Here is a 14,515-nt window from a genome sequence, read left to right on the forward strand (position 1 = left end):
ATTATTATCATCACTTTTTGCATTAGTGTCTGCCACTTCAGTAACAGCTTTGAGAAACCATGTCTTAACAGTGACCAGTTTTATAGCTCGCAGAATGTTAGATTTTTAAATAAAAGGCAAATTTTGTCAATGGACCCTTATTAAATTCTCCAATATTAGTGAACAATGAAATGTACATTGAATTATTAGAAAATAAGGTATGTTATGCTGGATGTATAATGCTGAGTTTATGTCTTCAACAAAATTGTTAGACCTGTCCCTGATTTTGAGCAATATCCACATTATAGTCACTAACTGAAAAATAAAGACAAAAATATGCCATTGTATCCACTGTGTGAAAAATAAAATCTCGTAATATCATAGGCATGGAAGTTGCTTATCATTTCACATTTAGAGCTTTGTTTGAAACTGACCCATGACCCATTTAAGATCAAAGTTCATGCAACTGGCAAGTAATGGTGGCATTATTGGGAGTCTCTGACATGTAAAGTGCACAAAAAAGGAATTCATAGAAATAAATTGTTTGGCATGAACAAGTCTCCTCTAGGCTTACAGATTTTTTTCAAATTCAAAAGAGGATAAAGAATGAGAGAAATAAATTATTAAAGGTAGCCAGTTTTATCCTTTTTTTTCCCTTCTCAAAAGTCTTGGGATTCCTAGTACTTACATGTCCTTATGCTTTTCAGAGTGAGTTTCATGGTCCAAGACCCACACATTTACTAAACATGACAGGACTTTAAGCAGGAATAGTGCTATGTTTTAGCTATGTAATGTGTTAAATAGGCTTTTATGTTTAGGCTTAAACTAAAACTGTGATGTATGTACTATATTTGGGGAAGGTGTGAGGGGAGGGAAATCAATTCAGAATTGGAAAGCAATGTTGCCTATAACCTGCATATAGCCAAAATCACTTCCATGAACATTTGTGTGCCATGCACAGGCCAGGCCAATGAGGAGGGGTGGAAGTCTAATGCCTTACAATATAAACTTGAAAGGGAGGCTTAGCCCTGGAACAAAAGAAGCCACTTAGCTGTGTAAGATTCCTCCATCCTGCCTCTTTGGGGCAGGGATGGATCAGTGAGGGATGGGCATGTTTCTCTTCTCTTAAGCACTGCTTTCCAAACAGAGGAAGAACTTCTTATATGGCCTCTAGAGCATGGTGGGGGGTGGGAGGGAACAATTTAAGAGAAATTTGAAGGGGAAGGGCTGTCTGTCTGGGCAGATATTAAATGTTCAAGGTTTGTTCTTGGGGTCAATATGACTATGAAGGGGCACTATTTTTGGAAGCTATAGCCCTTGGTTTACTTTACAGCTCTATCACTTATTAGAGACATGGGAGAAATCACCTGTTTTTGTAAATCAAGTTTTATTGGAACAAATCCATGTCCATTTGTTCACATATTGCTTTTGGCTGCTCTCACAATACAACTGTACAGTTAAGTAGTTGCAACAGAAACCGTATGGCTCAAAAAGCCAAAAATATTTACCATCTGGGCCTTCATGTAAAAAGTTTACTGACCCCAGGTGTAGACCAAATGTTAGGGCAGCAAACTGATTAAACTAATTGATATTAAGAGGTGGATGATTGATATCTCTCCCATAACCACTCTGTGGTATATTAGCATATTAAAATGTTCTTAAGACAAAATTAATTGCAATTAAATGAATAAAATATCAGTGGGTACTTGACAAATAGGTTTTAGTAGGTACCCTTCTCAAGGCCTCCCAGGAAGTGCCTACATCTTCAATTACATACATACTTCACTTGAGCCTATTTTTACTTAGCTGAACCCACTACATTTGCTCCTTTATCTGTTTACTCTGGTTGGGTTTCTCTTTCCATCCCCACCCCACCCCTTGTACCAAGATAACTCCTACTTGTCTTTAAGACTTAGTCCAACTCTCCCCTAAGACATTTATTCCCCACTGAATCATCCCCAACACCTCTGCCATCCCATTCCATTATTTTTCTTGCTGACCCTCAATGCATATTATTCATTTTAATCTAGTTATCATAGTATATCTTAATTACTTATTTATATGTTTCCTCCATCAAACTATAAGCTCCTTGAGAATTTCGATTTTCTCTCTTCAGTCTTATATCCCCAGGGCTTAGCATAGTGCTTGGGATACAGTTGGTGAACAATATTTAATGAATCAATGTTTATTATTCTCTCTCAGTTTAATCCCTGATAAGCAGAATTCTTGTCCTTTTTCATTGAGAAGAATGTTCATAATAGAGAACATACTCAGAAAATTTCCTTGACTACTATGAAAAGGAAGTGGGTAGATATCTGCAATTGTATCCTTGTTTGTTACTGGAAACTTACTTTTTGAGCATTGCTAATAGCTTGAATTTCAAAATTATCTTATTTTTTGTGGTGAAAGTTGCCAACAAGGTCATGTGCTCAGAAAGTATTGATTATAGTTTTTCATAAGCCCGGGTATGTCAAGGCATTGATAATACGGGTAGTATTTTCTCAAGAATGAAATATTCCTGAATAGTTTCCCATTACATCAGTACACAGCATTGAATCCAATAGTATTAAATAAAGGTTTCTTCTTTATTTAACTTTACTGGAAAGATTTATAGAATTATATGTTATTCATATATGACTTCATCATGGAAGTAGCAAAGTAAGGCCCCAAATCGGAAACATCATTAATTTTATTAAGTTTTATAGAACATGGAGGCCCAGCTTCTATTTTATAATGGTCCAGACTTTTCTTGATGAAGTTAAAATTTACCCTTCCATGAATGCTACTTCTGAAAACCAGCCCTGATCACTCATCATTAAGCAGAAGAATCCATTAGGACGTATTGTCAGACATCCTGCAGTTACTGCAGAACTGTATGACACCACAACGAACCTCCATTGCTGGACAAGGCAGGGACATTTCAGTCCTCAGCTGTGATTTGTTGCTCGTTCTGCTTAGAATTCATTTTCCCTTCTTTCTGTACATTGTCTTTTGGAAACCCACCCCCTCCTCTCTTACAGTCCATGTAATTTCAGTGGACCTGACTTTACACTTACTCACCCTGTGCTCTAGGGTACATATCCCTGACTGGACCAATCAGCATTTCCATTGGTGACGATTCAGTGATTGGCACACAACTCAGAGCTGATCTAATAATGTTGCAACTCAATCCTGTAATGACGAAGTATGCCTGGACTTGCCCTGGGCTGCCATGTTAAGAGGGCCTGCCTGAGAGTGGTACCACTGCAGGGAAGACCAGAGCTCAGAGGTGGAGAGGGAGTGAGGGGAGTCGCAGCAACATCATGCTGTGCCCAAAGCTAGAACTTTCTTTCTGAAAGAAGATAGATACAAAAGACCATAAGTTTTTATTTCACTTATATGAAATGTCCAGAAAAGGCAAATCTACATGTAGAAATAAATTAGTGGTTGCATGGAGCTGGGAGTGAGGAAGATAGGATTAACTGCAAAAGGGCATGAGGGACCTTTCTTAGGGTGATACAAAGTTCTAAAATTCGATTGTGATGATGTTGTACAATCTGTAGATTTACTAACAAAATCACTGAGTTGTACACTTAAAGTGGATGCAATTTATGGTACTTAAACCTCAATAAGGATGTCAAAAAAAGCAACAGTCTTTGCTCCATTGTGTGACCAGATCATCTATTTATTCTTCTACTAATGGATATTTAGGTGGTTTCCATTGTTTGTTTTTGCTATTAATAGCAATATTGCTATGAGCATTCTTGTACATGTCTACTTCTGCACCCACTGGGCATGTCTCTGGTGTACAGCTGGAGGCAAAATTATTATATTGCTTCAACTTTACTAGATATTGATATTGCTTTCCAGGTGGTAACCATTTATATTCCAGCAGCATGTAAGAGCTCTCATCAATTCATAACCTTACCAGCACTTGCTGTTGTCTGACTTTTAACTCGTGATAAACTAATAGGTAAAAAATGGTGTCTTGTTTTAATTTGCTTTGCAACATTTTTCCATCTGGTATGAGACACCAGTGTTTCCCCCTTCTGTGACACAAGGCAGGATAGTGTAGTGGTTAGTTGCTAAGAGTCTTTCTGCCTGGGTTAGTTATTTGGATTTTTATGCAGGAAAAATGCATCATAGTTAAACTGAAGTTTAAATATATCATAGTTAAACTCCAAAGATAAAGCAAAATTCTTAGAAGGGTCAGGGAAAAAGTATGGGTTACCTTCAAATTAGGAGTGTTAAGATGACAATGGACTTTCAACAGCAACAGTGAAAGCCAAGAGATAATGTAATGATATCTTCCAATGCTGAAATAAATTAACTACCAACTCAGAATTCAGTTTGTTCCTTTCCAATTCTTATACAATTGACAATTGAACAACATGGGTTTGAACTGTGTGGGCCCACACTTACACACCAGTTTTTTCAACAAATACAGTACAGTACATATTTTCCTTAAGATTTTCTTAAAATTTTGTTTTCTCTAGCTTACTTTACTATAAGAATATAGTATATAACAGGCAAAATATGTATTAACTGTTTTTGTTATCAGTAAGGCTTCTGGTCAATAGCAGCCTATTAGTAGTTTTAAGTTTTTTAGGGAGTGAAAAGTTGTACATAGATTTTCAACTTTTCGGGGGTTCAGCGCCTCTAACCTTTGCATTGTCCAAGGGTCAACTGCATTTTTTTTTTGTTCTTCTTTCACTTAGTAGGACTTCTAATATGATGTTAAATAAAAATGATGATGGGGGAAATCTTTGTCTCATTCTTGATCTTAAAGGGAATCCTTTTAATGTTTCACCAACAAGAATAATGTTTCTTGCAGACATTTTTAGAAATACCCTTCATCAAATTAAGGTAGTTCTTTTCAATTTTCTTTTGCTGGGAGTTCATCATAAATGGATGCTGAATTTTCTGTATCTATTGAAATGGTTATTTAATTTTTCTTCTTTAAATATTAATATAGTGAAGAGCTTTCCTAATGTTAAATTATTATTTTAGTCATGGGGTGAACCCAATTTTGTCATCCTTTATTATCTTTTCTATATTTTGATGGATTCCATTTACTAGTAGATTGTTTAGAATTTGTGCATCTCTGTACATGACTGATGGAGATTGGTCAATAATATTCCATTCTCATATTTTCTTTTCTGGGCGTCGCAAGTGTGCACTGGCTAATTTCACCTTCTACTCCTGTCAGTGGTCACCCTTCTGCCATGTAAGCCCTATGGATACCCATATTGAACATGAGGTTTAATTAAACTCTTATTAATAAAAATTGAAGCTAGTCTGTATGCTCCTCCCTCCTGAACCAACTCTAACTCTGATTACCTCAGTCTCAAATTAAATTATATATACATATCTATGTATATATTTTCTACAACTTAACTTTTAAATTCTGATATGTACATTTATTCATTACAAAATACATTTATATTTATTATTACCATTATTCTCACAGTTTTTTTAAGAATCCACTTTATTAAGGTATGATTGACATACAAAAATCTGTACATATCTAATATATACAGTTTGATGGGTTTTGAGGTAAGTTTACACCCGTGAAACCATCACCATAACCTATTGCCATAGGCATATCTATCACTGCTGAAAGTTTCCTCTTGCACTCATTATTCATTGTTATTTTTCTGTGCTAAGACCATTTACCATAGATCTACCCTTCTAGTGAAATTTTAAGTATATAGTACAGTATTGTGTCTCAGACCTTCCTTCAGTATCAAATATTACATGATAAAAATTAAAAATGTTAGCCCAATGGATAGGTTAATGGCAGCTTAGACACACAAAAGGAAAGAGAGAATTAATTAACTGCAGGCAGATCTGAAGAAATTCAAATCCAGGACAGAGAGACAAATAGAAAACATAACAGAAAGGTTTAAAGATAGGAAAAAGTGAGTGATAAAAATGTAGTTTACATCTGAAAAGAGTTCCAGAAGGCAAGATAAGACAGAATATACAGAGGCAAATTTCAGAGTGATGCTTTACTCACCTCATGTTTCCCGGCCTTGTAAACATCCTTACTCTCATTTTCCCCCTCTTTTGGGTCTACTGCCTCATTACCCTACTGGCCAAACTCACCCAGAAAACAGAGGCCATGGGCTCTCTGTTGATGCCTTCTGCGTAGGTCAGCACCTCGAGCATAGTTCATAGTGGAAAAGAGTGGAGAATGGATCTGGGGGTGGGGGCAAATGAAAGAAATCCAGCACAATATTTTCTTCTAAAAGTTTTGAAATTTTGTTTTTCACATTTAAAACTTGATTTTTAGCAATTGATTTTTTTTGTCTGTACTGTGAGTAGGGTTTCATATTCAAAATATGTAAAAACTTCAACAAAATGAAAAGGCAATCTACCAAATGGGAGAAAATATTTGGAAATCATATATCTGTAAAGGGGCTAATATCCAAAATAAATAAAGAACTAATACAACTCAAGAGCAAAAGAAAAACAATCTGATTTAAAAAATGGGCAGAGGATCTGAATATACGTTTTTCCAAAGAAGATATACAGATGGCCATTAGGTACATGACCATCCAGAAAATGCAAATCAAAATCACAGTGAGCTATTACTCACACCTGTTAGGATGGTTAGTATCAAAAAGACAAGAGATAACAGATGCTGGTGAGGATGGGGAGAAAAGAGAACCCGTATGCACTGTTAGTGGGAATGTACATTGGTGTGGCTGCTATGGAAAGCAGTATGGAGGATTCTCAAAGAATAAAAAATAGAACTACCATATGACTGAGAAATGTATCTATCTGAAGCAAACAAAAACACTAACTCAAAGAGATATATGCACCTTCATGTGCATTTTAGCATGATTTACAATAACTTAAATATCCATTGATGGAAGAATGGATAAAGATGTGGTATATATACAGGTATATATACACACAATGGAATACTACACAACCATAAAGAAGAACAATATCTTGCCACTTGTGACAACACGACATGGATGAAAGGTGAGGGCAATATGCTAAGTGAAGTAGGTCAGAGAAAGACAAATATCCAATGATCTCACTTATACGTGGAATCTTAAAAAAAGAAAAAAACACGCTCCTGGATATGGAACAAATTGGTGGTTGCCAAAGGCATTGGGGTTGGAATGGGTGACGTGGATGATGGAGCAAAAATATACAAACTTCTAGTTATAAAATAAAAACATCATAGGGATGACATGTAAGCATGGCAACTATTAATAAGACTGTATTGTGTGTTTGAAAGTTGCTAGAGAGTAAATATTCTCGTCACAAGAAAAAATTTGTAAGTATGTATGGTGATGGATGTTAACAAGACTTATTGTGACGATCATTTGCAACACATACAAATTTTGAAGCATTGTATTGTATACCTGAGACTAATATAATGCTGTATGTCAATTACACCTTAATGAAAAATATAAAATTAACCCAAAATAAAAACTGATACAGCATGGGCACAAGCAATTGGAAACAATGACCACTAGTCAGAATTGATTTTACCTGTTCACATCAGGTGAGGTCACACTTTTGCACAACTGACTGAAACTCAGGAGAGGTGGAGTCAGGCCTTGTGTGACATGAGACATATATAACTGGGCATCCTCTTTAATAAAAATAATAAATTATGTAAGAAAGAGGTTTATTAAGAATAAGGAAAAAATACAACAAAGTACAAAAATTTTAAAGCTAGCAAATACTGCAAACATCACAAAATCTGGGAAAATAGCATAATATTTTTATTAATGAACTGCCTGACCCACTTCTATAATACTCCTTTTCCTACATCTTTGGCTGCATATTCTTCAATAAACTGCTACATATGTCACAGACTTCTTATGCCTTGTGGAGTCTTCATGAATTTGAGGTTCTTAATAAATTCATTCCATCTGAACATCCATCTGGTACGAACAAACTCATATGTCTTGTTAAAAGAGTTTTCAAACAAAACATTAAAAGCAATACTTTACTCTCACAATAGCCCAGATAAAATCACATAGTGGCTTTGCTATTGAAAACATCAAAAAAAAAATACCCATTTGAGAAGCTCTCGTTCTTTGCATGATTTGCTTAATTCTCTATGATTAGTAATGAAATTACAATTTGAAAACATTTTTTACAGAAGTTTCATCAACTGTTGAGTGAATTATAATCCATCTGAATGGGATAAAATGAAAGATCATGGTGCTTATCCAAGTCAACAAATTTATCAAACTGAAGTGGCTTCAGAACTCAAAGTATATTCTGTTGATCATATAAATTGTTTTTCTTTATTATTATTTTCACCTTCCTCATTTCATTTCCTGTTTTGGAGGGTAGTAATTCTCATAATTTTTAAAAATCTCTTTGTTTTTTAAAATAATTTCATTTCTGCCATCTATATTTTCTTGGCTATCTTAATTCTTTGTCTTTATGAAATTGACCTTCAGAATTTTTGGTTCCCATTGTTATATATAGTTTTGACATTTCAAAACTACCCCCAATTTTTAAATTTATATTTATGTTCTGACATTATTTAGAATATGTCTCCTTTACCATATTTAGATTTTGGTATAATCAACAATTATGAAAAATTTTAAATTAATCTGAATTTGAGACATACCAAAAGCAGTCAGATGCAATGTATCACCAAATTACTCACATTATTACTACTACATACCTCTTTCTACTGATGAATATGTCACTGGAACACTTATTTCTTCAGGTCATTTCACTGCATTGGTGACAATTTTGTATACTGTTTTGTCTGGAACCATCAGACTGTCAGAGCAAGGTATATCAGACACACCACATCTAGGAATCATGAAGCCCAAGACCCCACTTATAGATGTGTGTGCTATTTGTAGTGGTCCTACAGATTTGTGCCTTTCAAATAAAGGATTCTGGTTAAGTTTAATTATATTTCAAGTGATCCTATCCAAAAACTGTAGGTATAACTGTAAACACTGCATTATTTTGTGTATTTTTAACAGAAGAGAACTTATATTGCATAAGAGAAACATCTTATGACTGGAAGAATGTTCCACTGACTAACTTAAATCCACAATCACTGTCCACATATTTCTGGTGTCAGGGGCCATAGGACAAGGTCTATGATATAAGCTCTAATCCAGTTAGGTCCACATAGTGGACAGTAAAAGCATTTCCCAAAGTCATTTGCTATGGGGACAGCAGCTAGCAATAACTTAGGTGAACACAGAGTGGCTGAAAAGCATATAAAAACACCCAACTAAACTCAAATGCAATGAATCTCCAAATTAACTTCCCTTTAGTCACATCCAAAAAAATTTTTTTTATTCACAACTGCTCCAATGACACTCTACACAGAGAAACAAGGCAGAGATGTAGCTAGAATAGAAAGGACAGTGATCTTAATAAATGTGGTCACAAAATACCTTACTTTTCAAATTTTACAAAAACATACCATGCGAACCCATTTCTAGGTCCCCTAGGGCCTCAGAGGAGGTTCATGCAGGCCCTATGGGCCTCATTGTAAGGTAGAGGTCCAATTTTATTATTTTCTCTATGGATAGCCAATTGTCTCAGCATATTTTCTTGGGGTCTACTTTTTTCTTTTCTGATTTTCCGTGCCTGCTGCTGTATATTGAGTTTCCATACAGTGAGGGGCCCACATTCATATGTGCTCACTGCACACGGTTCTGGTTTCCCCTCATGGTTCGTTCCTTTTTAAAACTTCCTGTTCTCTTAGTGACTTCCTTTACTCTCTATGAGCCCAGTAACACGTGAAAATAATGTTTTATGCTGGATCTAGCTGTGTACAGGGAGAAGGCCTTCCAGAATGGCTCATACTCCATGCTGTCAGAAGCATATGCCTCTGTCTTTGGAAATCTAAATTTTCGTTCTCAGATTTTTCACTTTGAAATGCCTGGCCATTCTTGATGGTCCCTTATTCTTAATTATATTTTTGAAACAGTATTTTATTTTTGTACATTTATTATATATAGCTGCACCTTGTATTCTGTAGCTGGTAATTCCAATACCTGAAGTCTTTGTGGGCTCAGTTCTGGTTATCTACAGTATTATTGACGCACTGGGTTCTGCTTTTGCACATATCGGTGATTTTTGATTATGGACATATGTTCAGTGCATTTTTGCCATAATTCTTTGAAGTCTGACTTGAAGGTGGTTTTTTTCCTCCCTAGAGATGATTTAAATTTGTTTCTTCTAGGTGCCTGGGAGCACTTTCAACCCAGGAACACTTAAAATCAATTCTTAGCTTGAGGTTTTTCAAATCAAATGCAAGTATGAATGTAGGCCATAAACTCTTGAGAGACAGATTGTAGTTTCAAATTTTGGTGAGAAAATTCCCCTGCCGTCACTATCCTATAACAAGATTGAGACAAATGAGGGAAAAAAATTTTTTTTCTACAGTCTAGCTATTTGAGGATGGGTCATAGATTTACTCATGGGTTTCCTATCTCAGTGCTTCACAAACTATCTGTCTGTAATCCATCACATACATAATTTTATAAAATAGATTAGTTAGTAGAAAAATGGAATGCTGCTTGGATGTTACTACATTATAAAATTAAAAGTTCCTAACAACTCAATTTCTGTACATATCTCAACATAAACTGGCATCAGATAATTTTTAACTGGCAAACTCCACTTTGAGGAAGAGTTATCTTGTTCTTCCCACCATGGACAGGCATTAAGCTTTATATCCTGTTTCCACACCTCACACAGCCATCAGAATGAAGGTTCAAGGTCTGTTGAAATGGGAGTTGTCACAGAGTCCTGGGTGTGTTGGACATACTTGTTTACCTCTGGATTTTTGCTTTTACTTCATTTTTGACCTCTAAAGATTTCTCCCTATATCTTACTAGTTTGGCAATGCGTTAAAAGAGGTTTCCCCATGATCCAACACTCCCTTTCCTAACTGAAATGTATGCATGTGTTCCCCAGAAGACATGCAAAGGAGTATTTTAAACCACAATTTGATAGTTGCCCCAAACTGAAAAAGGCCCAAATTTCCATTAAATTGTGATTCTCCCCCCCATATTATACAATAATAAGAATGAACAGATTATTGCTACATGTAACAACATGGATGATTCATACAAACATGGATGATTCATACAAACATGATGTTGAGCCAAAGAAGGATATATAAAGTCATATATATAGTATAATTCTAAAGTTTTTAAAAGACAGGCAAAATTAATCATACTGAAGACATGTTATGTCCCTGCTTAAAATCCCTTCCACACCCTGGGGGGGAGTGATGGCTCACAGGAGTCACGTGCACGTCTGCCCAACGTTCTCTGGAGACCGCTCACATGGGGTGCTCTGTTTGTGAAAATGCATTCAGATCTACACTTATTATCTGTTCATTTTTTGTGCATAGCTATATTTATTTAAAAGTTTACTCAATAAAAAGTAGTTTTAAAAATAGTTTATCTAACAGTAAGTCACCAAAAAAGCTTTCTCAGCTGCAAAAGCCTGAAAGTTGGGTATCTTTACTTTTTTCTCCCCTTAGTTCTATGTCCAGCCAATGATCCTGTCTACCATTCAGTCCTGTGGTTCTAACTCATCTTCCCAGTTCTGTCCTCTTCTTTCCATCTCCTCTCACCTGCGCTACTTAAACACATCCTAATCCTCTCCCTGCATCTTTCACTTCTCTCTGATCCAACGTCACCAAGATGACCTTCCAAACACCCAAGTATGACCACAGTGTTACATCCCTGCTTAAAATCCCTGACATGCCTCACCACTGCTTTCAGGAAGTAGACCCGATTCCTTGCTGTGGCCAAGGCTCTGCCAATCGTGCTAGTTGCTTATCAGGGTCAAGCTCTCTTGATGTTTTTTACATCAGCACTGACTTTCTTTCAGGCCTTGAATCTGCCACTTCCCTTTCCACACAGGCTCTGTTTTACACGTTGGTGCTTCGGCCTGACATTTTTTCCTCCTTCTCCTTCTCAGCACTTTTTTACCAAGCTACTCATAGATCTTAGCTTCAACCTCTTTCTCAGTTAAGCTTCTTCTGTTCTCTTTTTTAACTTGCCATCCTTTGCTTTCCTTTAAGGCATGCATCATTTTTATAACTCCATCACTGATGGCAGTAATTGATTTGATATCTCTCTCTCCCACTGAAATATAAGCCTTATGGAGCAGGAGCTGTATCTGTCTTGTTGACCACTGTTTTCTCAGTGCCCAACACAGTACTCTGCGTGTCATAACTGTTCAGTTAATATTTGCCAAGTTAATGAATGAATAAATGAATGAATATATTTTGCCATACTATAATAGAAATTGCTGGAGACCGTTACATTAAAATGGTATGCTGGATATTTATTTAAAGCCTGGGAGAAACTTATTAGAAGATATTTTTCTCAAACTTTTTGGGGGCATTCTAGCTATTCTATAACTTAGTTAACTCCTTGGGATCATGTCACTCCCTGACCCAAATCTCCTCATTACATCGATGTGATCTGGGCCCTGCCTGCCTCTCTGGCCCCATCCAATACTGTCTTGACTTCTTCTGCAGCCCTTTTTGAACCCTGAACATCCCAAGCAGGTCCTGCTTTAGGGCCTTCATACTTCAGGGGACTGCTCTTCCACATCCATGAAGGTTCAGCTCCAGGGTCACTCTTCAAGAGAAGTTGTCCCTGACTCCTCAGTCAAAAGGAACCTCCTTGCCCTAGACACTTCCTACCACATCTTCCCATTTTATTTCTTCCTAGTATTTCCCAGTGTCAGAAATTATCTTATTTGTTGTACTTGTTTACGGTCTGTCCCCAGCACTAGACCGTGAACCCCATGAGGCCAGGCACAGTATTAGCCTTATTCACTGTTGTGCCCACAGCCTCTAGCGCCTTGACTGGCACACGGGGGTATCTGAGAAATATTGATCGAATTAATGTGTTAGTGACTGAGCATTCATTCATCCTTCCAGTATAGGACAGTGCTGAGTAACAGAACTTTCTGTAATCATAGAAGCAGTCAGTAAGTATTAGTCAAGGTTGTCCACAGCAATAGAACCAATAGGATATATAGCTGACCCTTGAACAACATGGATTTGAACTGCACAGGTCCACTTGTATGTGGATTTTTTTTGGTAAGTGTATTGAAAATTTTTGGAGATTGTGACAATTTGAAAAAACATTTTCTTTAGCTTACTTTATTGTAAAAATACAGTATATAATACATGCAGCATACAAAATATGTGTTAACTGCTTCTGTTATTTGTAAGGCTTCTGGTCAACAGTAAGCTAGTAATAGTTAAGTTTTTGGGGTATCAAAAAGTTATACATGGATTTTTGACTGCATGGGGGGGTGGGCACCCCTAACCCTTATGTTGTTCAAGTGTCAACTATATAGATATTTATTATAGGAACTGGCCATGCAGTTATGGACATCAGGAAGTCCTATAATCTGCTCTCTGCAAGCTGGAGAACCAGGAAAGTCAGTGGTGGTGTTCGGTCTGAGTCTGGTCTGGCAGTTTAAGTCCTAATCTGAGTTCCAGAACTTGAGAACCAGGAGTGCAGATGTCTGGGCAGGAGAAGATAGATGTCTCTGCTCAAGCAGGAAGAGGAAGTGAATTTGCTCTTCTGTTTTTTAGTTTTATTTGGGCCCTCAATTGGTTGAATAATGCCCCTGACATTGGGAGAGTCCACTCCTTTACTCAGCTGAAATGCCAATGTCCTCCAGAAACACTCTCACAGACACACCCAGAAATAATGTGTTGCCAGCTATCTGGGGCTCCCTTAACCCAGTCTAGTTGACACGTAAAGTTAACCGTCACAGACTATAAATCTGCTCCATCCAATACATGAAATACTAGCCATATGTGGGGACCAAATACTTCAAGTATGCCTAGTGTGACTGAGGAACTTAATTTTAAATTTTATTTAATTTCAATTTGAATAGACACATGTAGGTTAGGGCCACTATAATGGGCAAGGTAGCTCTAGAGAACCTAATTTAGGATGAGGAGGGTGGGTCAAGAAAGGTCTCTCAGAGGCAAAACATGTAAACAGAGGCTTGGGGGATGAAGTGGGGGAGGGGGATGCTGAGGGTGTGCAATTAGGGCACAAGAAATGGGAAGGACATTCCCGAAAGAAGCAACAGCATGTGAACATCCCCAAAAGTAGAGAAGCTTAAAAAGAGGGATTTTCAATGTTGAGGAACTGGGTTCTTTTTCAGAAATTCTATGATATAATGACTTTCTACTGACTCATGGTTTATCTCATCTCAGTATTTTAATTTGGGTTGCATTAAGTAACATGTTCTGGTGGGACATGAACATTGGCACCAATCCTCAAATATCCCATCTTTCCTAGTGAAGGTTCATTCCCTAAAGATTTGGCTGTTTTTTTATTTAAGAGCCTCAGTTTCCTCAAATGGTATCACATTTTATGGGTAATAGGTTTTATAAGTGTAGCAACTGCTATGTAAACAAGGATTTTCTAATTTATTTTTACTATTATTTTGATATTTATTATTTACTATTTATATACATTTATATTTGTTTTATATAGATAATTTTATATATTATGTATTTTTGTATATTAATATTTATTACTAT

This window comes from Manis pentadactyla, chromosome 7, assembly GCF_030020395.1.
Source record: "Manis pentadactyla isolate mManPen7 chromosome 7, mManPen7.hap1, whole genome shotgun sequence".
NCBI lineage: Eukaryota > Metazoa > Chordata > Mammalia > Pholidota > Manidae > Manis > Manis pentadactyla.